We start from the raw sequence: 27,681 nt of genomic DNA, 5'->3' as shown, positions 1-27,681 counted from the left end.
TAAAAAGTGCTATATTAATTAAAACATCTAAAATTTTGGGTTACTTTAGCATTTTAAACTATTTTGACCTCTTTTTAAAATCTTTTAAGATACATTTATTTCATACACCCCTTCCCCCTTACAGCGCGGGGGTTAAAACTAAAAAATTTTGCTTTAAACCATATAGACCTCTTTTAAAAATAGTTTTCTCATGTCAAAGCAAAAAACACCCCCCAAAGCCAGTCCATACACCCCTCAAACAATTATTTCCAGAAAGTGTTAAATTTTCCGTTTTTCGCAAAAATATGGATCAAGGAGTCATTTTACGGGTAAGCCACTTATTATAAATTCGAAAGATAATAAAAAATGCTACAATTTAAAAAAAAATTTAACCTCGTAGGACAAAATGGCATAAAATGGCAGCCATTTTAAACAATTCCCTAAATTGGAAATTTTGGCCGAACTATTTAACGGATTTCGCTAAAATTTTAACCGAAAGTTGTAAGCAATAAAACCTACTATTGATATTAGTTTCATTAAAATCAATTGAATATTTTTCAAGTTATAGTCAAATGAACTGTTTTACCATATGTATGTATACATATATATATAACTGGGAGGGGAAGGGACGAAACCCCACCAAAAAATTATGAGGAGTAGTTCTTAACATTGACTACAAACCTACCAAATTTGGATATGCACCGATGTCTCCTTTTGCGAATATAAAATAAAAATGATAAAATTTCTGAAAAAAATTGCATTTTTGACGCCATTTTGTTTTTTAAACATGTTGCACCACTCCGGGAAAGTAAAAAATTTCAAAAAATACTTATTTTGATGTGAAAAGAAAAACCCTAAAGTTTCATTGCTCGAACTTTTAATCCATACACAAGGCGTAATTTCACTCTACTATTAAATACTTTAAGAAAATTTAATTAATGCTAAAAGTATACCGTTTTATTAAGAATTCCGTATTCAAATTAAAGGAATTCAATTGAGCACTTATTCAAACACGATAAACACATGATAATAGGAAAGAAAAATAGCAAAGAGAAGATTTAAGGTAAGAAGTACGAGTAGGTACCAAGTCAATTTTAGATTTAGGGTTGAAATTGTTTTTTCCTTAATTCAACTTTGATGATGAATTATGTTAAAACTTCATGAATGTAGACGAAAAATAAGAATAAAATTTTTCAATGCCTGTCTTGGTTTTCGAAATATCGAAATTAAACAATATTTTTAATTTTCGACATTTTGAAAACGTGAACTTCAGAGCGCCCTTAAGTTAATTGTAAAATTACTAAGATGGTAACACTGAACAAAACGCTATACCTGGATATATAATATTTTGTCAAAGCAGAGCAGAATATGGAAGGGTCAGATTCACGCTTTACCAATTTATATATTACATAAACACTCCTATAAAAATAAATTAAGTATAATTTTGGAAATGATATCTTTCTTGCACATGCCACAATAAAAACCACACCTTTAAAAAGAAATTAGTGGAAATAAACATGAATACAGTAAAAATTCTGTGCTTTGTTCTATTTCACGGTAGCGTTTTGTTGTAACATGAAAAGGAAATCAATGTTTTGATGAGCTATTTACGTGTTTATATTAAATAAAAAAAGTTTTTAGTAAAAACATTTATTAAAGCTTTTATCACAGTTTATATTAAATGCAGAAAACTGCCCATCACCTTGTCATGACTTTTGAGAACAAATAAACTTCTATAAATGATATGAGACTCTAAAAATCCCCCTTCTATTACTCCTTCATTAGGCCTGTATAGTTCGCGAATGAACTAGGACAAATGAGCGCTCTTTCAGGTAAACTATGCAAACTAGTTCAGCGATAATTAAAATCATACCGCAAAAGCTTGATGAAATTTCCTATTTAAGGCTCAAATATAAAATTTCCACCAAGTTAGTAAATCTTTATATTTTTGTTTTAAAATTAACCAGTTTTAAAGCCCTCTCCAAAATATACTATTATTATAAGTAAGATCAAATAAATCTGGATCAGAGTTCGCCCTATTGCGGCAAATGTCCATTTGATTCTTAATTTGCCAGCTCTAGGACTATTTTATTCAGAAACTTATTGATCTGACTTGCAAGAGATATATCTACTCTGACTTGTTTGATTTCACACAGTTCAGCGTAATTAAATTAAATAAAAAAACCCTTAAATAAAGCGTATAAATGATATTAATAAAACAATAACATATAAATTTTATTATTCAACCTATTAAATTTATTAAAAAAAACATACAGTGACATCTGAACGTCTGCCTTTCTGTATTTGATTCTCTATAGTCATAGTTCTATAGCATGGTTTGTTACTATAGCGCCAAACCTCTGCCTACATATTACACATACCAAGGTAATAAATACCTGCAGCTTGTGTGTGTGGTTATCTTGATGGGCAAATTGCATGCAACCTACGTTGTCAACCGTGACCGGTACCAGTATCACATTTACAATAATAAATAAAGAGGCGAATGTAAATTGGACATAAAATCCACCATAATATTTATAAAAAAAACTGAAAAGACAGTCAGAACTTGTTCCTTTTCCAAATGTAAATAGCTCGGAATATAAATTCTGCGAGAAAAAAAAATTTAATTTTTGACACAATTTAACACTTGTTAACTGGAAGTGATATTTCAGATAATTCAAAGAGGAACCTGGTGGTTTAAAATCGTACGTGTAGCTGAATTCTTTAGCTCTTTAATAAGCCGTGTATGAACGTTCTACTGAAATTAGTATGAAAGTTGCAGCCTTTTTTCCACACGTTCATTTGCATCAAAATTTTCAATAAATATCGTTTATCTCGAAAACCTTAAAGATTAAGGAGGGTCATTTTATTACAAAAGATACTCAGAATTATTGACTTAAGCGAGTTATGTAAAAACAAATAGGTCATTTTATTTGAAATAAAGATTTTAGGGTAAACTTTCGGTATAAGCGGAAGTGTCACAAATCTGAAAATATTTTAGATGGATATATCTTAAGGTAGTTCCTCCGCGACCGTCCAGTCAAAAAGTTTTGGACTAATACTATCATTCAGTGCATTAACTGTGCTATGACTATTATACATATACCATATATTATTTTCAAAAGACTGTAGTTCCTCACTACTGATTCTAGTATACATATAAACACACACACTATGACATATGCCTTTAACATTAGTCTTCATATCTTTTCCACAAAAATCATCGCTAAAACGAGTTATTTATTTAAGTTTTTTATCGAAACTATATGGTAAATAATTTTTATTTTTATTTATATATTTTCTAAATATAGTATTCTACATTATATTAGTTTTTCATAGAGATGGTGGACGTCATTCATTGGTAAATAAATATAATATTTGTAAATTTGTGTATTTTTATACACTTCTCCCATGTACACGTACAAATTGCGTCACTTTTAATTGCTAATATCTCATGTATGGCATGGTAAATCATCTTCTAATTTTAACAGCAAGTGTATTATGAATTAAATATTTTATATTCTGAGTTTTGAGAAATTCTTGGAATATCACTTTCGTGTAGGTACTACCTTAATATTTTAGATCTTTAATAACTTGTGATTATTGCTCACAGGAGGCGTTTTATATAAAAATTTTAAAAACATGTTCATAAAATTGATTTCCTTTTATTTTTATAATACTAATTAATAAGAAAATGTCTTATTTCCATTACTTCATAAACGAAAACTTGAAAAGAAATGATAAATACAATTTTATTACCATTCCTTCATAGTGCTAGTTATTTAATAATACATTATTTTTATCAAAAAGAAAATAATTCCCACCGGGTGTTCCACGACACTTTTCGTTCTTTTTTTATTATTTTTTCAGGTTAATTTTGGTACACATGTGTAGTAGATAAGTTGCCTAATTTACTTTCTGTCAAATAAATACTTTGTATGTTGTTTTTATATTATTGAAATCAACTGATGGTAAGTCAAAAAGATCAAAAACTATTTGTTGTTCAATTTATTTAATATTAAATATAATTGTAATTTCTACTGTTCAGTATATTCGCATTTAATTACAGTAAAAATCATTTAAAATAGCATAACATAACTGAATTGAATGCTGGTGGCGTGCGCTGATTACACAAAAACATTACAGATGTTTTTTGTGTTTGGATACTTTATTCACTTATTTACCCATTAATGGGTTTTTGACATTTTGTTTGGATAATGGATATTTTTATTAAAGATGCAGCTGAACGCTTCTTCGTAAATAAACAGTACAGTAAGTATTATTTACAAAATAAAATTCGAAGAAAAATTAACTTTCATGAAACGTGTATTACTTAAGTTAATTTATTTAAGGTGTTTGTTTATTTCCCTACAAGTATTGTAAACAAGTTTTGGTTTATTGCACGGTACATACATATAAACCAAATGCATGGCTATGTAGTCAAATAATGTGTTATTTTTAGCTTTACAATACCACGCAACTACAAAAATATATAATATATTGTGTGCAAGTGATGTTTATAAATTTGATAATATAGATATCTTTCTTCAACCATCAATAATCTAACTATAGTCGTCTCTATGATAGATCTTCGATGAACTCATAATTAAATAAAAATTTTGTTTTTATATCATCGACAACCTTATATTTTTATGGTATTATTATAAACTACAAGATTGTCTAAATATTTTAGATAGTTTTTTATCACACTCTCTAGATTTTTCGATATAGAAATAGTGAGAACAGGGACTTTCGAAAAGATAATAGACCTTACAACAGCTGGTAAATACTAGCTCGACCCGAGAGTAATTCCACAGGGTGATACCCGTAACTAAAAACAGGCTAGAGAAATAATTTATATAAGTGATTAATTTACTTTTTTTTTTAATTATAGGCAATTTTATTACAGATATGATACACAAATTACATAATGAACAAAATTTAAATTTATAATTATTTCTCTAGCGTGTTGTTTTTCTAAGAGGTACATTTTTAGACCGTGAGCGTATTTCAGCATGATAATCTTTAAAATGAGGGGTAGATAAATCTTAGAATTTCATAAAGGAATAAGGAAAATATCACGTAGACAGGAAAAAACCAGGCTAGAAAAATAATTTATTAGATGGGTAATATTGATTTAGAGCAGCATTACCTGATGGTAAATAATATTAGGTTATTGTTATAGTACAATAATTTTCCTCTTTTCATGTTCTTGTGCTCTAATTATTATTCATTTGATGTTGTCATGCCTTCAAAACTAAACAATTATATGTTAAAATAGGGGTTGGTTATAGTTGTAAACAGTTTTTGTAGTACATTAAATATTGTTTATTATACCATGTATATATGAAATATACATAGTATATTAAATTTAGTCCCAAGTTTGTAACGCTTAAAAATAATGATGCTAGCAAAAAAATTTTATCATAGGTGTTCATAAAATCACCTAATTAGTCCATTTCCGGTTGTCCGTCCGTTCGTCTGTGGACACGATAACTCAAAAACGAAAAAAGATATTGAGCTGAAATTTTTACGGCGTACTCAGGACGTAAAAAGTGAGATCAAGTTCGTAAATGAGCATCATAGGTCAATTGGGTCTTAGGTCCGTAGGACCCATCTTGTAAACCGTTAGAGATAGAACAAAAGTTTAAATGTAAAAAATGTTCCTTATCAAAAATTAAACTTTTGTTTGAAACATTTTTTCGTAAACATCACTGTTTACCCGTGAGAGCGCCAATTAGGCGGAAATTTTATAATATGTACTATACTTGATTATCAGTTATGTATGTGTCACATGTTTGTATGTGTAATTTGATAAAGAAATCACCACTGACTATACATGGTATTTCAACAATTAACTCAGTCAATTGTTTGTTTTCACTTGTTATAAAGCATTAAATTTAATGCTATTAGTGAATATAATATTTTGTGAATGAATGAGCTTAAAAAATATGATACTTTATTAGTTCAAACATTTCTTTTTTCAATTGCTGAACACGAATTATCGTTTTGAATACATGATTTGCATATTTGCTATTCCCATCAAATATTTCTTTTAAACCCTCTACGTAAATATCATCTATTCGAAAGTCAATTCAATATTTAACAACAGAGTTCTGTAGGATCTATTTTATAAAAATAGTAGATCATTGACCTTAAATTATGGTACAAAATCAAGAAGGTGGTGAATTCTGTTAAATGTTGTGAGATTCTGAAATTTTTGTTGTTGTTATTTTGATACCCTGTATATATGAAATACGAACAAATACCCGCCCGCTTTGTTGGGAAATTTCTCCTTTTTAAAACAAAGACCATCACGTTATAGCTCTCACTTATCCTCCCTTTTGTTCACAATTTTATTTTGACCATGATAGTCTCTGGCATTGTAACTTTGTATAGGACCAATCATTAAATTAACCTGATTTTTATACTTTTTGGATCAAAATTCCCATCCACTGAGTTTCACCAAATTCCAAAACAAATTTTTTTTTGCCTTTTTCTCGATTTTTTCAAAGGGGTACCCCTTAAAAAAATTTGAAAAAATCCAAAAATTTTTTTTCTCTCCAATTTCGATAAAACTCAGTATATAAGGTAATTTTGACCCAAAAAGTACAAAAATAGGATGCATTTGTTGACTAGTTGAATAGTTTTTGAGATACGGACTCAAATCGATCCAAATATTGCGATATCTCAGAAAATCTGCATCCAATCATTAAATTAACTCGATTTTTATACTTTTTGGACCAAAATTACCCCATACACTGAGTTTCATCAAATTCCAAAACAAAATTTCTTTTCCGATTTTCTCGATTTTTTCAAAGGGGTACCCCTTAAAAAAATTGCAGAAAATCGAAAAATTTTTTAAATCTCCAATTTCGATAAAACTTAGTATACAAGGTAATTTTGACCCAAAAAGTACAAAAATCGGGTGCATTTGTTGACTAGTTGAATAGTTTTTGAGATACGGGCTAAAATCGATCCAAATATTGCGATATCTCAGAAACTCTGCATCCAATCATAAAATTAACCCGATTTTTATAATTTTTGGACCAAAATTACCCCATACACTGAGTTTTATCAAATTCCAAAACAAAATTTCTTTTCCGATTTTCTCGATTTTTTCAAAGGGGTACCCCTTGAAAAAATTGCAAAAAATCGAAAAATTTTTTTAATCTCTAATTTCGATAAAACTTAGTATATAAGGTAATTTTGACCCAAAAAGTTAAAAAATCGGGTGAATTTGATGACTGGTCGAATAATTTTCGAGATACGGACTAAAATCGATCCAAATATTGCAATATCTCAGAAACTCTGCATCCAATCATTAAATTATTGTCAATTATTAATCTAAAACGAATAATATTTTTAATTACTGATATAAAATCCCCTTCCAAGGTAAAATACTTATTAGACATTACCTACTAGGAGTAGATATTCCCTTGTTGTATTACAATTGTAGTATCAAGCAATTTAATTGAAAAATTAATTAAAAAACTGCCATGTAATTTTATAGTTTATAAAACAACAAAAATAATTATAAATAAAAATAATTGACCGCATAATATCACATATGAAAGTATGAAACATACATAAAAAATATATTAACAACAATAAAATTAAAATGGATCTGTTCTGTTGTTGGATAAAAATATAAATAGCACTTGAAACTATAATTGGAAATAAAAACAAAGGGGATCTGAGATCTGACTAATTCATCTAAACTATTATTAATAGGCGGAGAATATAGATGCGACTTAGTGGCACAAAAACTAGTTATATTCGAGCAAATATAAATACTATATGGTATAAGAAAGTATTCGCTAACGTAAAAGTTCCAGCTATTATAAGCCAGATTTGTACCGAGTAAAAAAAATACTGAATTTATAGCAAGAAAATATTTTCTTGAGCCAACGATCTCAATACATAATTTAAGAATTTAAGCATTTGACTTTACCCAAAATTTATTAAGTAATCAATTCAGGAAAGGAGCATTCATAAACCAAGTGGCCCAGTCAAGAGGGGGCGAGATTAGTTTAAAATTTACGCTGAGTTACGTCAAGGGAGGGCTACGTCAGCGGTAGTGATGAGCGAGACCAAAAACCATGGTTTCTTGGTCTTGATCTTGACGATTTAGCCTTGATATTTGTCTTGCATTATTAGTTTAAATCTTGGTCTTGTAAAAATATGTCTTGGTCTTACAGAATCGAATCTTCTTAGACTTTCAGAGTTGAGTCTTGGTCGATCGAGGATTGTTTTTGATCTTGCATTAAAGATATTTTGAACTTTCGATTGATTTTATTGTATTATTTCAGTTTTTTTGGAGTCTTATTATTAATTATCATTACAAAATTGATCAATTATCTAAATATACCAGTCTTTTTATACCATGTATATGAAATATATCAAGGTATACTAAGTTTAGTCCCAAGTTTAAAACGCTTAAAAATATTGGCGCTATAAACAAAATTTTGGTATAGGTGTTCGTAAAATCACCTAATTAGTCCATTTCCGGTTGTCCGTCTTTCATCACGACAACTCAAAAACGAAAAAAGATAGCTAGTTGAAATATTAAAGCGTGCTCAGGTCGTCGAGTTCGTAAATGAGCAACATAGATCAATTGGTCTTGCGCAAATAAGTCTTGATCTTGCAGAGCTAGGTCTAGGCCTATATTCATATAGACAAGGTCTTGTCGAACAGGTACTATATTGGCCATGGTCTTGAAAAATATACAAGTCCAAGACCAAGACTGCAAGACCGATTAATAGTCAGAGGATATGTCTACTTTCGAGGTCAAATAAAAATGAAACCCTTTACTGGAAGTTGCTAGTCTGCTCGTAACTCCTTAAGGCGAACATTTTGAATCGAAAACAACATATTTTCTAATTGCAAATGTATTCTCAACATTATAATATCTAAAACTAACTAATAACCACCACCTGACTAGTGAACTAGTGACTAGTGAGTAGTGACTACTGACAGACTATACTATTACTGTCATTGAATCAATTTACTGGACCATTAATTTCAACCGGATAAACTAAATTATATATTATTTATGTATTAAAATTATATTATTTACTGGGGTCGTTATACATATTCAAATAATAATTATTAATAATAATAATAATAAATAAAATTGTTTGCAGAAATACAATAATAATGCGATACGGAGTTGCTTTGTGTTTGATCAATATTTTTACAATTTATATTTAATAAATCATTGTGTACGAAAGTGATATTCCCAAATGTACGGCATAGCGCATGCTTGAACTAAAAACAAAAAAAATATTTAGAAAATTGGATGTACGATCAAGGCTTAACGGTGTTGCAAACAACAAAATTTCAACTATTTATTAATTTGAACCAAGATTTTTTCGAAGCTTGGATCTATTTCATCAACAAATTTAAAAATTAGGAATTTAAGAGGTTCATAAGCCGGAAGACGTATAAGAAAGATGCAAAGACATGAAATTAAAATAGTTTTTCTCGATTTTTGGTTTACTGACCGACGTTTTCGAAAAATTTGAACATATTTTCTAAACCTTTTCGTTCGGCATCAATTTGACAACACACGTAGCTGTCTATGGTATTTTTGAAATAAGAAGACCTCAAATAAAGCGTAAAGATTCGGTAAAAACTCATCGTAGAAAAAATTGACAATTATTTATTAATCTTTCTTGCTTAATTCAATTCAAAATTAGTTCAAACGGGGAAATTTTATATTGAGTCATTTTGGTTTCAAAAGGAAATTATATTCTGATAAATTTAATTTATGTTACTATTATTTCATATTAGTCATATTTTTATCAATATATAACAAACTCGACGTGAGTTCTTCAAAATGTTTCAAATTAATAACAAAATTTATAAAATAAATTAGTTACAAAGTAGTTGATAGAGATTGCAACTTTAAAATGATATTTTTATCACATGCAGCATTGCATTGACGTCATTGCACGATCTCTTTTACTATTTTTTACAAGAAAGAGACGGATAATAATCTTTGAATGCTTATAACTTCTTCGTTTTATAATCAATTTTAAACTTTCAAATTTTTTTATGGTATATCAAGCCTACTTTGACAGTTTTATGGGTAATGTGGCAAATTCGATATCAGTCAAATACCGTATTGGGATATTATCGTAGGCAAATTAATATTATACTAAACAAGTGAAAACAAACAATTGACTGAGTTAATTGATGAAATACCATGCATAGTCAGTGTTGATTTCTTTATCACATAACACATACAAACATGTGACACATACATAACTGATAATCAAGTATAGTACATATTATAAAATTTCCGCCTAATAGTCGCCCTCACGGGTAAACAGTGATGTTTACGAAAAAATGTTTCAAGCAAAAGTTGTTTATTTTTTGATAAGGAAAATTTTTTACATTTAAACTTTTGTTCTATCTCTAACGGTTTACAAGATGGATCCTACGGACCCAAGACCCAATTGACCTATGATGCTCATTTACGAACTCGACATCACTTTTTACGTCCTGAGTACGCTGTAAAAATTTCAGCTCGATATCTTTTTTCGTTTTTGAGTTATCGTGTCCACAGACGGACGGACGAACGGACAACCGGAAATGGACTAATTAGGTGATTTTATGAACACCTATGACAAAATTTTTTTCCTAGCATCATTATTTTTAAGCGTTACAAACTTGGAACTAAACTTAATCTACCATGTATATTTTATATATACATAGTATAAAAATTTAATAACCACATATAATATTTTCTTAAGAACTTTATAATATTGATTGATAAATAAAATTATCAAAAAGTTTTGGAAATTCTGTGATAAATATATACTTGACCTTCCAATTATATATAAATAACCTTACTATAAACATAAAATATTATCACACTTGTTCTCTGATAATAAAAGAAAATTAAATTTAAAAATGTATAGAATATAGTAATGTATTTATTAAAATATAAAAATCATCATTCGACATATTTATGTGAAACAAATTTTTATAATAATTTTTGTTAGTTGATAGTTTAATTAAAATTCAAAAGTGGTTAACCGATAATCGGAAATAGTGATAAGATCAAAATATGTAATTTTATATTTATATTTTACATATAATACAGGGTGAATCATTTTAATCTATTATGACATCAGATCAGACTTAGTTCTTCGGGTTAATTTAATAGTCAATTTAGAATCTAAAAGATAAGAGATAGAATCGCACTCTAAATTAGGAAGTTATTCCTCATAAAAAAACAAATGTTAGTTTCGAAAATCGGTAGCTGTAATCTACAAATTTGACTCACCAGAAGAAATTACTTAATCATAGCCACTTAATTTTCTAAAGAATATCCCATTTTCACTTACCTAAAACAAAATAAAAAATTATTAAAATTTAAAATATTGGAATTGAAAAAAGGAAAATACAAATTAAAAAAAAAGGCTTTCGTAATTAATACCACAAGCTTTAAATCATGAAGGATTCTTAGCTATCAAAATTTCAATTTTTCTAAGCACCCGATTTGATAATACTCCCAAAAATGGTATTTCTTTCAAAATTTTAACACCCTGTATCTAGAAAAGAAGACATTTCCGACTCTAAATATATTTATAGACCCGTATTTGGAAGATCATCAAAATATTGGAATTAATTTTTGATAAAGGCGTTGTTGAATTTTTTTATAATTTCTTGAATTGAAATTCGAGTACTTTTGCATATATTAAAACACTAGTGTTTAAGTACACACTTGAATGTATAATTATTTCTTAAGTACATTGCGTACTTAATAAAAAGTGATAATGATTCACAGTCATTAACTACTTATAAGTGTATTACATAACATACTTTATTTCAGTTCAGCACGAAATGATATTCACCTTAAAATTTTAATTGATATGCTAAATCTAGTGTTTTACCGAGGCTACCAGGCAGCTGATTACTAGGCATCGAGGCGAGGTCCAAAATTTTAAGCCTAGTTACTAACCGAGGCTCCGAAGTATGTTGTTCCAAAAGTCGAGGCGAGGCGAGGTGAATTGTACCAAAAACCTCGCCTCAGCCGAAGTGACCGTTGTTTATTCTCAAAATCTCAATATCTCATTTAAAAGATAATATCAGTTTAGTATTGAAATTTTATAATAAAAAGAGACAGAGAAACAATGAGACAGAAAGAGAGAGTTTATATACAGGTTGTTTGAACAATTTTTTCATTCGGTTGTTATTTTCACCTGCTTGGTTTTGTTTTTTGTCTTGGAAACATAAAAAATTTATTAATAAGTCCACCATTGTACAATTCAAAATATAGGTCTTAAAAAGACAAAATCGAATAAGCAAAGCGAAGCGGACGCGTATCGGCTAGTAATATTAATAAAATAAATATCCTATTTATCTTAATTGTAGTTAAAGTGTAAACACAATAAAGATAATTAACTATGAGTTTTTCTAAAAGCTTTCCAAATAAATTAATAATTAAATATGATTTGAATTAGAGCGTAATTAAAAAAGAAAATTTGTATACCGTTAAACTAGTGAATTTAACAAAATAAATAAATAAAAAACTTATAAAGTCATCCAAATGGAACCTATATTTTTACATAATGCATGATTATATAATAATTACTTTCGTTTGCGGAACGTCATGTCCATGATATTTATTTATATTATTCTTGTAGAAATATATTTAAAAAAATAAATAAATACAACTTTGTTTACAAACAAAACATGAATTTTAAATATTTTGGAATTTTAATCCAGCGTGTCATATTATAATACATAATTAATTTTTTTCTACTAATACGATTGATTTTTTTTTTTTTAACTTTCATGTGAACGCCAAAACACCTCTGTGTGTAGAATGTTCAATACAAGTACTCCCGAAAGTGTTTATATCTAAATAACAAACAATTTACCCTTGTAAGAAGGCAAAAAATAAAATTATTTACATCCTTTTATATTTTTTAAACAATTACTACATCCTTGTATAAATGTAAATGTATTATGGCTTCTAGCTTCTAAAATTATTTACAATTTTTGAAGTGAAAACTTCTATAGGCGCTAGCAACATGCTGACGATGATATAGCTACAGATATAACAATCGAAAAAACGACACCTATGTAATAATAGATACAGTTGTACAATTAACTATTTACTTAGTGATTGTGATCTTTGGTAACTTCTGATTACTGTTCATAGATGGTGTTTAAACACAGTTATTCCAAATTGAACTTTTGTTTTAAGTTTTCACTTCCGTCGCGTTGACAATCCCCAAGACTGACTATCTTTTTTTAATTTTTTTTTTAAACTAATTTATTGTAGTTGTACCTTATTGTAGTATTGTATCTTATGTGAAAAAATTAGAAATTTTCTCCCAGCCAAGTGTTTTAAATTTGATAAATTTTAATACAAGAGTAATATCATTTATGAAGTTTACTTTTTTTTACAAATTTAGTTTATAAATTTGCTACTTTTGGGCGCAAGCTCTATTTCTATACGCAATTAAAATATGATAATCCTATATAATAATTTCTATGTATGTTTATAGTAGAGTGAAATTACGCCTTGTGTATGGATTAAAAGTTCGAGCAATGAAACTTTGGGGTTTTTCTTTTCACATCAAAATAAGTATTTTTTGAAATTTTTTACTTTCCCGGAGTGGTGCAACATGTTTAAAAAACAAAATGGCGTCAAAAATGAAATTTTTTTCAGAAATTTTATCATTTTTATTTTATATTCGCAAAAGGAGACATCGGTGCATATCCAAATTTGGTAGGTTTGTAGTCAATGTTAAGAACTACTCCTCATATTTTTTTGGTGGGGTTTCGTCCCTTCCCCTCCCAGTTATATATATATGTATACATACATATGGTAAAACAGTTCATTTGACTGTAACTTGAAAAATATTCGATTGATTTTAATGAAACTAATATCAATAGTAGGTTTTATTACTTACAACTTTCGGTTAAAATTTTAGCGAAATCCGTTAAATAGTTCGGCCAAAATTTCCAATTTAGGGAATTGTTTAAAATGGCTGCCATTTTATGCCATTTTGTCCTACGAGGTTAAATTTTTTTTTAAATTGTAGCATTTTTTATTATCTTTCGATTTTATAATAAGTGACTTACCCGTAAAATGACTCCTTGATCCATATTTTTGCGAAAAACGGAAAATTTAACACTTTCTGGAAATAATTGTTTGGGGGGTGTATGGACTGGCTTTGGGGGGTGTTTTTTGCTTTGGCATGAGAAAACTATTTTTAAAAGAGGTCTATATGGTTTAAAGCAAAATTTTTAAGTTTTAACCCCCGCGCTGTAAGGGGGAAGGGGCGTATGAAATAAATGTATCTTAAAAGATTTTAAAAAGAGGTCAAAATAGTTTAAAATGCTAAAGTAACCCAAAATTTTAGCTGTTTATATTAATATAGCACTTTTTACAACATCCACCCCTTCCGCTCCCCCTTTCATATTTTTTGCAAATTCAAAATTTTTAAGCGACCCCAAAAACCCCTTCATACGTCCTAAAAATTTTGAATTTGCAAAAAATATGAAAGGGGGAGCGGAAGGGGTGGATGTTGTAAAAAGTGCTATATTAATATAAACAGCTAAAATTTTGGGTTACTTTAGCATTTTAAACTATTTTGACCTCTTTTTAAAATCTTTTAAGATACATTTATTTCATACACCCCTTCCCCCTTACAGCGCGGGGGTTAAAACTTAAAAATTTTGCTTTAAACCATATAGACCTCTTTTAAAAATAGTTTTCTCATGCCAAAGCAAAAAACACCCCCCAAAGCCAGTCCATACACCCCCCAAACAATTATTTCCAGAAAGTGTTAAATTTTCCGTTTTTCGCAAAAATATGGATCAAGGAGTCATTTTACGGGTAAGTCACTTATTATAAAATCGAAAGATAATAAAAAATGCTACAATTTAAAAAAAAATTTAACCTCGTAGGACAAAATGGCATAAAATGGCAGCCATTTTAAACAATTCCCTAAATTGGAAATTTTGGCCGAACTATTTAACGGATTTCGCTAAAATTTTAACCGAAAGTTGTAAGTAATAAAACCTACTATTGATATTAGTTTCATTAAAATCAATCGAATATTTTTCAAGTTACAGTCAAATGAACTGTTTTACCATATGTATGTATACATATATATATAACTGGGAGGGGAAGGGACGAAACCCCACCAAAAAAATATGAGGAGTAGTTCTTAACATTGACTACAAACCTACCAAATTTGGATATGCACCGATGTCTCCTTTTGCGAATATAAAATAAAAATGATAAAATTTCTGAAAAAAATTTCATTTTTGACGCCATTTTGTTTTTTAAACATGTTGCACCACTCCGGGAAAGTAAAAAATTTCAAAAAATACTTATTTTTATGTGAAAAGAAAAACCCCAAAGTTTCATTGCTCGAACTTTTAATCCATACACAAGGCGTAATTTCACTCTACTATATGTTTAACAAAGTTAAAAACGTTATCATTAATCATTTGGACGATAAAATATTAGTAAATATCTTAATTTCTTCATAGACAGTTGTAGGGTAGTGGTAGAGTAATGATTATTTAATTACAGATTATGTAACAACATAAAAAAAAATATTTAATTTAACCCCCTCTAAATTGTTTATAAAAGGTGTAATTGTTCACACTACAAAAGAAATACTTATAAAATAGGTTTCACAATGAAATTAAAAAATCCTTTAAAATATTTTTATTTTTATATTCTAGTAAACCTGTTTTTAGTAATAACATCAGATAATTTATTAACCAAAAAACCAAATTATTTAACCCACAGTCGTTTCTTTTTAATGTAGGGATTCTTTCATAAGAAAAAAATGACAACCTTTATCAAATAACAAAATGCATTTCTGTCATTTTTAATTTTAAAAAGAGGATTTTTTAAAAATATTACTACGATTGAAAAATGTAAGTATTCTTTTAAGTTTTATAATGGATTACTGAAAATAATGTAAGGAGAAATTTTTTGGAGTGCTAAATATTCACTTCCTGAAACTGATCCAAGGCATTTTAAGAACTGTATCAAAAGGTCTTAGACAAAAAAAACATCGATATAATAAAATCGAGATAGAGATTAATATTTTGAAATTATGACATTCAATTCAAAGCTGATAGAAATTGGGAATACACACTTAATTTTTTTTTTTTTTTGAAACATCATTTTATTAGCGTGAAAAATTATTATTTTTTTAAATATTCATTGGTGGAAAAAAACTTATAAAGAAAAGCGATTTTCCAGATAAGATTAAGTTACAATTGAATTTCAAGCACTGCGATTATACCCTTTACTCTATCGATTTGAAATTTCGATATGTTGTAGGTATTCATATTCTATCAGCCCTGAATACATTCATTTTTTGAAAATCCTATCAATTTTCCCATTTTTCATTTTTTTCACCCAGGTACTGTGAAATAGCAAAAACTTCTTTAGTCCCAGGGGAAGGAGGGAAAAATAGCCTCCCATGAAAATAGTGAAAGAAAATTGTAATATTTTTCTCTGGGACACTAGAAGTTTTTCTTTTTCCACTGTATTTGGGTATGAAAATGGAAAAATGGTGAAATTAACAAAACTTTCGAAAAATCAAATTACCCAGAATAATTTTTTTTATAACTAGTTTGCTATGGAATGTAGATTAGGTTAGGTTAGAGTAGCTGTCCTGGGTGGGACACACTTAGACTATGGGGTCCGTTGTGATAAGAGTTGGCCCATCTCTGGCCACTACTCCATGAACCATTTTGAGCTGTTTTAGAACAGCAGGAGTGCTTTACCGTCAACGTAGTTTGGATCAAAGAGGTCGTCAAAGATTCTTAAATTCGACACACTGTATATAAGTAATGCATACATACAGGTCAAAGCGTGTTAAAAATAGGGAATAGAAATAAAAATGTAAAAAATTCTTCTGTATAAAAAAACAGAGCATTGAAATTAAAAATATAAAAAAATTAACAAAAAAAATTGTCTGTAATCAAAAATTGGTTAACTGTAAAAACACATTTCATGTTACGTATATTATTTTTTACAGGCTTCTCTTTAGACAAGAAGATGAAATGAATACTTTTTGTTTTTTTGAACATTTTGAGTAGCCAATCGATGACTTCCTTCTTCTATCTTAAGGCTATTATTGTATATTATTCATCATCTCTCGCAACTCTCATTCATAATAATTATTAAGTCAATTTTTTTTTGTTTCTATTCAATAAAAATAACATACTGGTTCTGTCAAATTCAATTCACGTGTGAATGACTTATAGATAGTATTAGTATACTACCAGTACCAACTTCAAGTCAGTTTCAATTTAAAAAAATATTCTTTTAAAATGAAATTGTGTTTTAGTTTTGGAATCCTTTGGGAAATTAATTTTAATGTTAAGAAAAAACATATATTTGAAATCTTTTGGTAAAATAGTTCTGTTTTGTTTTTAATAATTCAACAGTCAATGTCTGTTAAATAAGAAGAAGTTTGTTTTTGTAACATTTACAGAGTTCAAATATAATCATAATGGGATTTTAATTATTCATTTGTGCCCTTCCAAATACGTTTCACAAAGACAAATAAACGAGTCGAAACATATGTATTGCAACAATTCATCGGTATATAACTTACTCAAAAAATATACGATTACGAAATGAATGAAAAAAAATTCATTTGAATATGTATTTGTATATTCACTTCCATATATAGGGTTTCCTAATAATAACGTTTATTTTTTACGTTTTAAGTACCTGGATGACCGAGCTTTACTCGGTATTTTTTGAGTTAAAAAGCACAAATTTTATCACTAATATAAGAACCATTTAAAATGTCTTCACACAAATACTAATTTGAATATCCCAGTAATGTACTTTATTTCGTCGACAATAGATGTCAGGAAGAGTCGCATTTTGCAGTCAATATTTCAATTTTTCCTGAGAACATAAAACGACATTTTCTAAAAATAAAATCTAGCAAGATCGATTGTTCATCCCAAAAACCCCCTGCATACTAATTTTCATGAAAATCGTTGAAGCCGTTTCTGAGAATACTAATACTTTAGGACCCCTCAATGGCATAACATTCGAAAAAACCAGGTACTATACAAAGCGTACTAAGACCCATCTCGATTAAAGAGTGAACTGAAATTGGTTTAACTAGATTGGAGCACCAATGTACAAATATTGAACCACTGTGAACTATATTTATATATTGGAGGTCTTACAGTTCAGCGTAAGGTTTTTTATTTGTTTTAGTCTGTACGTAGAGGTAGTGTGGCGTTGACCATATAGATTTGTGAATGATGTGAACCCTTGTTGCTGGTGTCTGAGTACCGATTCGAATTAAATCGTATTTAATGTAAAACAAATATTTAAAAAAATGAAGATGAATAAAACATTACTGTGTTTATTTAACTTTTCTTTTTATTTTCGCATACACAACTACATCATACCACTTGTTTCTTGTTGTAACTTTAATAATTTTTATATTTTAAAAGAGTTGTTTAATCATCATACAGAGACTACTGAATGGGTTTTGCATTTTGTAGTTTTTTTTATTTAGCAAAAAAATATTTATATCGTTTATGAAGAATATGTATTATATCGGGTGTTCTAAAATGAGATTTCTAAATGGATTCAAAGAATTTACCGTAATTTATCGAAAGAACGACAAGTTCATCTTGATTACTGGGATTTTACGCAGGGTATGCGACAGGTCAAACTATGTATAACCACAGCTAGGCCATTCGTCTGTGCTCGTCTGAAACTTAGCACAGTTGAGAAGGGTGGTGGAACTCTTGGCAGGACACTGTCGAATTAACGATCACCTTTACAGCATGGGGGATCTCTATTGATCTCACTTGTAGAGGCTGTATGGAAGGCGGCGAAATCTCCATACATACTATTTGCAATAGCAGAAATCTGCAGGACGTAAGATTCCGAATGTTCGGGTCGGAACCCTTGAATCCATTAATTCTATGAGAGATCCCGACGGAGAAGCAGTGGGCTTTCTGCGTGGCATCTGGTCTCTACATATTCTTATAGCTTCGGCTGATTGTTATACCATCTGTTACTAGAAGACATCTCATCTTTAGGTCACAGGTCGTTCTCAAGGAGGGCATAGAAGACCCTCGGTATAGATGCTAAAGATCCACTTGCGGTATCCCCCTCTTATGCTTTTAATTATTATTATTATTATTATTACGCTGTTCCGTGCTAACCGTATTTTTTAAATATTTTACAATCTTCGTCTAATAAGCGAAAATCGATATTTTTTAACCCTGTCATATTCAAAATATGTTCTGATAATCCGCCTAAGAAAAATTTATGCCAAATTCAGTTCTGAATGAGATTAGGGAGAAAAAATTTTGATTATTATGTTAGAAATTCATTTCATCATTAATCGAAAACATTATAACAATCAAATCATACGCTTTAGTAGTTGGCGTGATTAAATAAAGAGATACCTAATCAATAGCTTTTCTTCGAGCCAAAACAATAACTGTAATATGAGTGAAGAATATCCCTCTATAAAAAACAAAACAGTTATTTATAAATGAAACAGATAAATGACTTATTAGAGGGGTAGGGCAATTTTGAGACAACCGATAGATACATACATAAGCAGACATCGCATCGGGTAGACAACAATATGACTTCGATATATCTATACAATTGCACATACATACATACATACATACACAATATAACATACACATACAAAAAAAAATTCACTGCGTTTAAACCCTACTAAAATAGGGTGTGTTATAATAAACTATTATAATAATAAACTAAATCAGTGACCGACAAAATGTTTGTTACCCACGAAAGTTTATCTGCAATAATATTATAAAGAGCCTAAATGGCCGAGCGGTCTAAGGCGTTTGACTTGACTGTTTGTAGAATTAGGTTGCGGGTTCGAATCCAGGCAGCGGGAGTGTGATCATTTTATAATTAATGGGAGTGCAGAATTGATCACATTGTCGTCGCTTAGATAAAAACGAAGTAACAGACTCCACCCACATCAAAATGTAATTGTAAATACGTTTGTAATTAAATAAATAAAGATAAACAAATAATGATGTGAGTGGCCTCTGTTATAGGCGTATACGTCAGAGAAACGAAGGTTAAACCCCATTATTATTATTATTATTAATATTATAAAATTGTAGAGTTTGTATGTTTGTTTGGTTGAACGCAATAATCTCAAAAACTACTCATTCGAATTGAAAAATTATTTTAAAAGTAGCATATATTTATAGAGTGATATGCAGGGGGAATAAGAGAGAACAAGGGAGGTTCAGCGAAGCAGGGGAGTAACTGATAGTGTATACATATTTATACCAATATATGAAATATATCAAAGTATACTAAGTTTAGTCTCAAGTTTGTAACGCTTAAAAATATTGATGCTACCAACAAAATTTTGATATAGGTGTTCATAAAATCACCTAATTAGTCTATTTTCGGTTGTCTGTCCGTCAAAACCTTTAATACCCATGAAATTATGAACAAAAGGGAATATTAGTGAAAGCTAGGGAAATGAAGGCCATAACGCGGTAGTCTTTCTTAACGAAGCGTGTATCTGCAAGTAATTAATAAAACTGTATGATTAATTAATGGTCTCATTAATTTATATTACATATTTTTATCAATGAAAATACAGTAAAACTTCGATATATGTTGTTTAAAGAAAAAATTAAAATGAATAAATTTGTTTATCTTGAGATATTTTATGCTCATATTTTTAATGAATTATTGTAAGCGTTCAAATTTTTTTTTCAGTTGTAGAGGATTTGTATTTTTAATAAAAGTGATTTCGAGCACAGTGGAAAAGAAAAGCGAGGTTCTACTATTTTTATACGTTTCTTAACGAGAATAAATAAGTACATTATCTGTAGAAATAATATCTAAACCACAATGTCTAGGAATTATTTAAACCACAAAAAAATAACCAAATGAAAAAAAAAACCTGTTGCAAATACCATAAAACCTCCATGTCCAAGCTAAATTACTATTCAAATCTACAATAGTTTATGAAGACGACAACATCTTTACTTGCCAGTCTATAAACACAAATATTTCGACAAAATTTTAGAATTTGTGGATTTAGTGATCATAATTCACTACATATATTTTTAGAGTTAAAATAAATATCAAATTGGCGTTCTCAATAAAAAATAACTTAAGGAAAACCTATGGCATCTATGTACTGCTACGGTCTCATTCCTAGGTGGCTAAAGACTTCTGAAACATATAATATATTTTAAAATATCCAATTTTTAATGAAGTAACTGAATTTCTTCGGAAGTCATTTCATAAACATGCCATAACATCAAATTTGAAATGAACTTAGTCATTTATTAATTAAGTATGTTGATAAATAAAATTAGTTAATAGAAAAACCAAAATGCAATGAACAGTAATAAAATACTTAGAAGAATAAAGGTGACAAAATATTAACCAACTGTACAAATATATGATTCAATTTTGTTATTTATTTTGATAGACACAAAAATTTTGCAAGTTAAATATTATTTTGAATTATCACCTTTAATAATATTATTGATAAACAAATAAAATTTATTACAAAATTAATCATTTTCTTGTCAAATAATTCAGATAAGTGATTGATGAAGTAATTGTTTTTCAAAACTATAAAATAAAATCGAAATTGAAATACACTGAGCGGTACAGAGAATGATGATACCAATTTGAATAATTTTTTCGTCTTATAAATTTTTTTAAGCTTTACAAACTTGGGACTAAACTTAGTATACCTTGATATATATTACATATATGCATAATATAAAAAGATATTCCAATTGATCTAAATTTTTTAAAACGCTTTGGCTATGTGTAAAAATTTTAAACCAAGAAACCAAGATACCCTCCCATAAATTTACTAATTCTGCGAAATTCATCTACCAAAAAAAAAAAAAAAACACAAAAACATAATAGTATTATTATTTATGAATGCCCTTGAAAAACAGACTATTGACCTAGACAAAAGCAAGGTCTCCTTGGTCTATTAATTTATAGAAGGAAATCCTTATAAAATATTTTGAATATATTTAAAAAGATATTAAATGTTGATGAATCACTGGTTTACTAATAAATAAAAACCTATGAGCATCATGATTCCTTCCATCCCATACATCATACCATACTGAATACTCTACCAAAACAAAAATACTTGAGCCACACACACGCATACAGCTTGTAAGCAAAGCAACAACCCAAAGAGTGAATGTTTGTTGGAGAGGCTGTTGACGAACTTTATAGTACAAGAGATGTGTGTATACCGTTCATATGCAAGTAGACGAAAAAAATGTAAAATAAGGAATTGTTTTGTACCTGAGCCTATTAGGCCAATTTATTTGGAAAATGTTCTGTAAGGTGCATAGGTCAAAACCTACATCTAACTTGGTGCCGCTAGAAAGCTAATTATTGGAATCCATTCCTGAGGTGATTTTTGAAAATTTTAAAACTTTGAAGATATTCAACGAAATAAGCCAAACAAGTATACCAGGACGTTTTCGGAATAGCTGAACACAATTCCGAAGTCAGAATTCTGATATACTCCCTCTTCCTAAGGGAATTCGCCCCCCCCCCCCCCCCGCAGGTACAAAACAGCAATATTCTGTAAATATTCAACAAAATAGGTAAGAAAAGTACACCCGGGAGTTTTAAGAATCTTTAATCATTATTCCTAAATCAGAATTCCAATATACTACCCCTTCGTGGGATTATTAACCCCTTGTTGGTTAAAATCAGTAGGGAGTACATTTTGTTGGTCTAAATATGTAAAATATTCGACAAATGAACCAAAAAGGTATATTCAAGGGTTTTTAGATTACTGATAACGATTCCGAAATCAAAATTTCGATATACTTCCAATCGTCCGGGATAGTTTACCATCTGTAGATCCATAACAGCAATATTTTGCAAATATTCAATAAAATGTGTTAAAAAAGTATACTCAAGAGTATTAATTAGCGAGAATAGAGAGTGATTGAGGATACGGACTATCAATTTAAACCATTCTAAGTGTAACTACTATACCATTACACCATTCTAAGTGTAACTACTATATCAATAAATGCAAAATTTAAACCATTCTAAGTGTAACTACTATATCATAACATGTGATTCATTATTTGGGTATCTATTCGCTCCGTGTGTGAGTTTCATTTCCATGGTAACGATACACTACTTTAATTATAGAATTGTATGGATGCATATATAATTGTATGGATTGCATTTAAGACTTACATTGAAAATTTAATATTATTGTCTCACAAATTTAAATAAATAATTATGATAATTTATATTTGAAAAATAATATTTGTGCAATTTGATTTTTTATTTTCACAATTTTTAATGCATTAAGTTTAATTAATTCGTGTTTTTCAATAATTTTAATTTGACATTTCTATAACATTAACATATAAAGAACTGCAAATTAGTCATAACAGAATCCTTTAACGCCAAAATTTTTCACTGGAAGCGCTGGCATTGATTTTACTGTCCCTACCATGACTACGCACACAAGGAATAGGACTATTTAGGAAGGGGACTCAGCTCCCGTATTATTTATAGAGAGTGATATTAGAATATGGTAACCAGTGTCATTTCAAACAGTGTGTACTTGTGTAGTAGTAGTAAAACCAGACACATCTCGCTTAACAGAGGTTAGTTGTTATTCATGATGGGAGCGGTCTGTTGTCCGCCGCTTATGAGTTATGACATTATACCATCATCAAGAATAAACATGTACACAATAGTCATCAACAGCAAAGCGAAGGTGGTGATGTGGTGCTATAGTCGATTGATTGTCGAAGGGTGAAGAAACTTCAATTTACTAGTTGTTATGAATGTAAAACATGGTATGTTGAATTGTCTGCCTTAGGGTATTCAGTCTGAATAGTTTTTATATCACATACACACACACACTTACAAATGATTGCGAAATTCGCAGTTATTTTTGTTTAAAAAATTTGCAATTATACAAACAAATAACAGGCGCTACTGAGTACAGGATCCAAACTCAAAATATAAGTTATGGATCGAATTTTTGTCCTGAGTACGCTATAAAAATTTCAGTTTTATATCTCTTTTCGTTTTTTTAGTTATCGTGCCCACAGACAGACAGACAGACAGACAACCGAAAATGGACAAATTAACTAATTTTATGAACACCTATACCACACATTTTTTGTTAGCATCAATATTTTTAAACTGAACGTAAGCTAACAGACAATTCTAACAGACAAATTTATTATCCTCTCAAGAATATACGAAACTCCCTGTACATCATTAAAAATTTGAAAAACTCAAATATAATTGAAAATAATCATTTGTATAAAGTTTATACTGAAATAATAATAAATTTTAAAAAGGTTCAAGTCTCTCTCCTTCATAGGGACTCTAAATAAAGAAAACTGCAGACAATTTTAAAAATTCGTAAAGACATTTATAAGCCTTGTACCCTAACAATTTTCATTAAAATGGATTAATTATTTACTAAAAAGAATTACTGAACGTTTAAACTTTTTTTAACGACCACAACCCTTTTTGTAGGGACTTTAAGTATGGAATATAGGGATACATGAAAATTCTTTAGAAGGTACCACTCAGAGGCCTTGTACCCTAACAATTTTCATTAAAATGGATTAATTATTTACTAAAAAAGAATTACTGAACGTTTAAACTTTTTTTAACGACCACAACACTTTTTGTAGGAACTTAAAGTATGGGATATGGGGATGCATGAAAATTCCTTAGAAAGTACTACTCAGAGGCCTTGTACCCTAACAATTATCATTAAAATGGATTAATTATTTATTAAAAAATAAATACTGAACGTTTAAACTTTTTTTAACGACCACAACTCTTTTTGTAGGGACTTTAAGTATGGAATATAGGGATGCATGAAAATTCCTTAGAAGGTACCACTCAGAGGCCTAGTACCCTAACAATTTTTATTAAAATGGATTAATTATTTAATAAAAAAGACTTACTGAACGTTTAAACTTTTTTTAACGACCACAACCCTTTTTGTAGGGACTTAAAGTATGGGATATGGGGATGCATGAAAATTCCTTAGAAGGTACCACTCAGAGGCCTTGTACCCTAACAATTATCATTAAAATGGATTAATTATTTATTAAAAAAGAAGTACTGAACGTTTAAACTTTTTTTAACGACCAGAACCCTTTTTATAGGGACTTTAGTCGAAAACTGAAGTTAGCAGACAATTTTAAAAATTTGATTTATTTAGAAAGTTATTTTTAAGCATTACAAACTTGAGACTAAACTTAGTATACCATGTATAATATGTACATGGTATAATAAATGAAATAATTATTTTTATTAAACAAATTAATTATTATGGTCTAATTAAAAACTATATTTCTTTTTAAATGGCTTTATTAAATAACGCATTTAAAATAATAAGTCAGTAATATCCGAAAATTAAAATTGAATTGTTATTAAAAAAAATTTAGATTCCTTCGAGCCGGATTTGAACCAGCGACCTATGGATTTCTTTAGTTATATACCTCTACAGTCCACCGCTCTACCAACTGAGCTATCGAAGGTTGTTGTACAACTATCAAAAATAAACGTATATAAGCAAGAAACATTCAATTTAATAATATTTATCTCAACTAATTTTTATAATAGATATAATTTTCAAAAAATTTCTTATCATATTTGTTCTTATAAAATTTAATTCTCTCTCAAAACACATTCCTTAAAAAAAAGTTTTGTAAATAATAAATACGTGCTTATTAAATAAACTTATGTGATTAAGAAAATATGTTTTTTTTTTATATTGTTACTCAGAAGATTTATTTGAACAGATCAATAAAAATAGATGGTTTTTTTTTATATTGTTATATGCCCTAAATATATTTTTAATGATTCATTGTGGGCGTTATTTTTGTTTTTTTTCAATAAAAAATACATGGTGTTATAGTGTTATACAAATAAAATAACACCTGACTTTAGAAATGACCACGTAGGTTTTATATAATATCCTTCTACAAATTTCAATTGTATGGTAAATATCTTTGTGGCATTTGAATGTAATGAATTATTAAAGTAACATTGAAAATATAGTAATGACCTTATCAGAATTTCTATACCTTGTTTCAAGAAACCCAGAGATACAATATTATCTGTTTTTAACCCCTGAACTAAAAAAAAGGGTGTTATAAGTTTGACCGCTATGTGTGTGTGTCTGTCTGTCTGTCTGTGACATCGTAGCGGCTAAACGGATGAACCGATTTTGATTTTTTTGGTTTCGTCTGAAAGGTAATTTAATGGAAAGTGTTCTTAGCTATGTTTCAAGTGCGAGTTTAGGGTTCCGTATCCGAAAAAAGTAAAACATTGGTGATGATCTTCAAAATCGGCTCAGTTTGGAAAAGTCATTAAAGTAAAAGGTAATTTAATGAAATTTTAATTAAATTTGACGGGCCCTTTTTTTAATTTTGCTTTAGGTAAACAAAGCCAAAAAAAAATAATCATGCATATTCCCTATTTTAGCTTGCATAAATCATATCAACAGCTCAAGCGATAATTTATTACCCATTTATACTAAATACTTGTGAATCAGTGATATTGGCTTGCATAAATCAAATCAGCTAATCGACTTGAACGAATGTAGCGGGTATTAAACAACTTAAATATCCTACCACAGGTGGATTAAATTTTTGATTCAAAAAATATTTAAAAAATGCACTACCAATATTCCCAAGTGAGATCATCGTTAGTATTTTTGAATTCTAAGATGAAAGCCAAAGCAAAGCAGTTAGTGAACAACAAGAAATCTACTTTAGTAATTTATTTAAAATGTTGTTTTATAAAAAGAATAAAACTTTAAACATTGTTGAGGTATACAATATAGTTAGTTAGCTAGTTATAGTCTAGGACCAATTGTAATATTTAACAGTTAGTTATCAGGAAGCCCGAAAAATTTTTAATCGTGCGGCAACCTTATAATTAATGAAAATTTATTTGGGATAATATTCAAATAAAATAATGTATATGTTAAAATGCAATTACAGGCCTTTTTTTCTACTACTGCATAGGTGGGCAACCCGCAGTAATGTGTAGTTCTATGGTTTAAGTACTTTTTTGAAATTAACAAAGTGAAAAACCCCAGCTCAATTGCTTCAATAGTTCTAAAAACAATTCGGGGGTCGCCGGATGTCTTCAAACAGTTAATTTACATGTACTCATCAATTTGAGACAAGCACTGCGTAAATTACGCGTGTGAATCACCCCCGAAAGTAGGTAAGCCCGAAAACGAGGACCTAACCATATGATCATTCTAACCATGACCCCCATTGTGGCAACATCGTAAATCAAAGAACAAAGTCTATTGAACACGTGTTTTTAACGTTACTTTGATTCCCGGATCGCCAAAAAAAGAAGTCACTCTCCTCCCCAGGTATGGAAATTTTCGATACGGAAAAAATTGACATTAGCTCGATAACAGCCTTTTAATTCACATAAGTTGTGTGCGTCGTTCTTTTTAAATTAGTGTGAAATACTACGGCTGGCCATAGACCTATTAAGAGGAGTCGGTTATGGTTATAGTGAGGTGGATTTTCAACATTCTTAGGGTATTGTAGGTATCGAATTCTTTACAATATTATGATTATATTCTTCTACTTTTATCTACAATGTTATATTATTATATTAAT

The 27,681-nt window shown here is 29.1% G+C and overlaps 1 protein-coding gene and 1 non-coding gene across 5 annotated transcripts in view; both read right to left on the bottom strand.

The window, feature by feature from the left end:
* Nucleotides 1–27,681, bottom strand: part of LOC123294668 (formin-like protein) — a 116,843-nt gene that overhangs the window by 75,153 nt on the left and 14,009 nt on the right. The gene's annotated exons all lie outside the window — the stretch shown is intronic.
* On the bottom strand, nt 25,479–25,569 carry Trnay-gua. Its single transcript is given in 2 exon segments — nt 25,479–25,514; nt 25,533–25,569. It is a non-coding gene; the product is annotated as a tRNA-Tyr (tRNA).

The sequence above is a fragment of the Chrysoperla carnea genome, chromosome 3 (assembly GCF_905475395.1).
Source record: "Chrysoperla carnea chromosome 3, inChrCarn1.1, whole genome shotgun sequence".
NCBI classification, from domain to species: domain Eukaryota; kingdom Metazoa; phylum Arthropoda; class Insecta; order Neuroptera; family Chrysopidae; genus Chrysoperla; species Chrysoperla carnea.
Note: the sequence above shows the minus strand (reverse complement) of the source record. Positions and strands in the feature narration are given on the sequence as shown.